This window comes from Cherax quadricarinatus, chromosome 28 (assembly GCF_038502225.1).
Source record: "Cherax quadricarinatus isolate ZL_2023a chromosome 28, ASM3850222v1, whole genome shotgun sequence".
Classification (NCBI taxonomy): domain Eukaryota; kingdom Metazoa; phylum Arthropoda; class Malacostraca; order Decapoda; family Parastacidae; genus Cherax; species Cherax quadricarinatus.
The window spans coordinates 962945-967192 of NC_091319.1; positions in this window are offsets into that span (position 1 = coordinate 962945).

A 4248-nucleotide genomic window follows, 5' to 3' on the forward strand; every position below is an offset into this window, starting at 1 on the left:
AAAGCTCCTGTAAGAGTGGCGCTCTATGATCCTCACAAGTCTAATACTTTTCTTGAATATAATAATCTTTTGAATAAACATGGAGCAGCAATTTCAAACAGTGTCACTCATTCTTTGTGTTGGACTGCTTGAGGGCACACATGTCTGACCCTTCAAAGATGTAACCTGACGCTGGTTAAGGATTCTTCACCCTAAGAGAAGGGGATACCTTACCATACTTTGGATCTAACCTGTATGTACATAACGCAGAGGTAGTGACTTCGGTACACAGTCACAAATGTGACTGCGTACCGAAGACACTAGCGACCCCCACGGTCACAAATGTGACTGTGTGGGTCGCTCTTTCTTTAGTTACCCATTTACAACCATTTTCTTCCTTATTACCATAGAAAATTGCTCTTTCACATGTAAAGAGTAACTTACATAAAAATTATTATCCTGTTTTCATTCTCACTAAGAAAAGATTTGTTCTGATTTTTAACCCGGAGTGTTAGCCACCCAGAATAACCCAAGAAAGTCAGTGCATCATCGAGGACTGTGTATTATTTCCTTTGTGGCCCTTTAATATTGTCCCCAGAAAGCGACCCACACCAGTCCACTAACACCCAGATACCTACTTACTGCTAGGTGAATAGGGACAGCAGGTGTAAGGAAACATGTTAGGTAAAATGACACCAGTGCAATTACTGCGGCATTTTTATTGTGGCAACGTTTCGTTCACCAGGAGCTTAGTCAAGCTGTTTCAAACAATATAAGGACAGAGGGAGTATATAGGTATAGGTATTAGAGTAATCATTTTTATTTTGATATGTACAAGATATACAGGCCATTTCGGGCAAATTAGACCAATTTTATCCCAGGATGTGACCCACACCAGTCGACTAACACCCAGGTACTATTTTACTGATGAGTGAACATGGACAGCACGTTCTCACACACTGAGGTCCGGCGATCGACCCCCGGACCTCAGTGTGCAAGCTGAGTGCGCTAGCAGTCAAGGTGCGGGTCAAGGCATAATATAATCGTTGTAAGTAGTAGTGGTAGTTGTGGAAAATTGCATTTAGCCCGAATGTATCATTATGTACATAACAGTAAATGAACACATAATTATTATTTATCAGTTAGACAAGTAGGAATTTGGGACACCTAGGTCGCAAAAAATGTCCCCCTTCGATACCTACCACTGTCATATCCACAAGTTGTTCTGTACCTATTAATTAAATGAAATATACATCACCAGGAATACTGGTAAATATATAAATTTGTGGACTGTATATTAAAAAATGATTATATATAAATTCACATATACATAACAGAAGGAAAATATATCTTAATATCACTCACCAATTTGACTGGATATTAAGTTGTATCATACTCAGAAAAACCTCACTAACTAAATTTATGAAAACACTGGCCAGAATTATACACAAATCTAGAGAGCTTATCTGAGGTTCCTGGAGCTGTCTTGTCCAGTCGTCTGATATCTCAAGTTATGCAGGAATGCATGTCCAACAATTTCGCCTCCTATTTGAGAGGTGTCAGCCCAATTTTAACCTCTAGAGCACGAAAATTCCTTCCCATTGAACTAACGTTGTATCCAATTCAAAACCAAGATGGCGAGTGTCCCTTCTGCGCAGGCACAGCCTCCCGTTTTCGATTACATAAATTTTAAATACAGTATGGCCATCTATTTACATTTAATAACTACTGTATTTCTGGAAAATATATACAGTATTTTCCACAGTAGTAGCTGTAATAATACTTGTGGTAGTAGTAGTAGCTGTAACAGTACTTGTGGTGGTAGTAGTAGTAGTAGTAGCAGCAGCTATATGATGATGGGGTTTATGTGGAAAATACTGTATATTCTCCAAAAATACAGAGTATTTTATATGTAAATTGATGGCCTATATTGTAGGTAATAAAAATTAATTTGTAAATAAATAAAGAACCAGCGATGGGTGAGCGTCATTGGGGAGAGCCGCCATTGTTTTGAATGGAGTGAAGGCATGCTAATGAAATGTGCATAAATTTTCGTCGCTCTAGAGGTTATATTGGGCTTAAAACCTCTCAAATAGAAGCCGAAATTGTTGGAATTTCAGTCCTACATAACGTGAGAAATCAGGCGACTGGACAGGACAGCTCCAGGAACCTCAGCTAAGTTGTCTAATTTATGTTGGAATTCTTTCCAGTATTTTCGTCATAAATTTAGGCAGAGGGGGGTTTTGTGGATGACACACCATAATCTCCAGACTAATTGGTGAGTGTTATGATTATAAATTCTCCTTCTGTTACATAAAATGTGTATATACAATCATTTATTGATTTTAACATACAGTCCACATGTTTATATTAATTTTTACCATAATTCCTGGTAATGTATATTTCATTTGAAATTAATATAGGTCAAGAGTGACTTGTGGATATAACAGTAGTAGATATCGAAGGGGGACATTTTTTGTGACCTAGGTGTCCCAAAATTCCTACTTGTCTGTAACTTTCATAAATAATAATCATCTTTGTTACCTTTACTGGTATGTATGTAATGAGATTCATCAAGGTAAATTTAATTTTCCACATTTTATTTTTTGAGGAGCATTCTTGCCAATACTTCCAACATGATGAGGCTGCTTTTATTCTGTGTTAGAAATAGTGATTATAGATGGTTCAGGGCATATACCTGTGCGGAAACTGGGTTCTTTAATCACTAGTTGTTGAATTTCATCACGTCATTGGCAGAATTCCTGTGTTGTACACAGGTGTTGTTCAAGTTATCGTCCCTACATGCATTATGTGCTTATCGAAAAGTGTTTCGAGGTTTCTTGCTGTTTCACCTAAATATTTCTTGTCACAGCGTCCACAGGGGACAGCGTAAACTCAGTGTGAGGAGAGAGCGATACCAAGCGAACCACGTGGCATGGGCAATACGTTTCCTTACACCTGCTGCCCCTGTTCACCTAGCCGTGAGTAGGCACCTGGGTGTTAGTCGACTGGTGTGGATCGCATCCAGGACCTACAGTCACCCTACAAAACCTACAATCACCATACAGAACCTACAGTCACCATACTGAATCTACAATTTATTTATTTATTTATTTATTTATTTGAACATGATACAGTGAAGTACAAAGGAATAAAGTTATTACAGTGCAACATGCCAAAGCCCCTTGTATGCATAGCATTATGGGCAGGCTTAAAATTAACTTAAGTTTAACTAAGCAATGATATATTCAGTGGTAAAAACATTATTGTAAACAGATAACAATTTAGCACAAATGAGTATTACAAAGACAGGTCATATGGTCATTTACTATGTTGCTGTGCATTCTCTACTGAATGCAATTAATGTAATTAAAAAATAAAGTTTGATTGGGTCACAGGTTGACATTTATTAGATACAATAATGAGAAACATTTACGAGATACAATTTATGAGATACAGTTATTCAGTATTTACTTAGTTGTGGGTGAGTAAGTGATTTATGAGAAGAGACTTGAATTTATAAACAGTGTTTCTTTTATATTCACAGGTAATGAATTCCAGATTTTAGGGTCTTTTATGTGCATTGAGTTTTTGCATAGCGTGAGATGGACTCGAGAAACATCAAAGAGTGATCTGTGCCTTGTGTTATGGTCATGTGTTCTGTTGAGGTTGGTAAGGAGACGTTTGAGGGGAGGGTTTATATCAGAGTTAAGTGTTCTATGAATGTAGTAGGTGCAGTAATAAGTATGGATGTTTAGTATGGTGAGTAGCTTTAGAGTTTTGAATATTGGTGGAGTGTGCTGCTTGTAGTGGGAATTTGTTATCATTCTGACTGCAGCCTTTTGTTGGACAATTAATGGTCTGAGATGGTTTATTGTTGTTGAGCCCCATGCACAAATTCTATAGGTGAGATAGGGGTAAATAAGTGAGTGATATAGGGCCAGGAGGGCTGATTGTAGAACATAGTACCGTATCTTCGATAGTACGCCTACGGTCTTGGAATTTTTTTTGGAAATTTGTTGTATATGTGTTTGTAATTTGAGTCTATTATCAAGGTTGATTCCTAAGAATTTTCCCTCTGTGAATTTTGTGATAGGTGATCCGTTTATCATTATGCTAAGAGGGACGTCTGTAGCTCTGTTACCAAACTGAATGAAGTAGATTTTGTCAATGTTTAGAGTAAGTTTGTTAGTACTCATCCAGGTAGATATTTTCTGTAATTCGGTATTTACAGTATTGGCTAGCGTGACTGGGCTCGGGTGAGAGAAG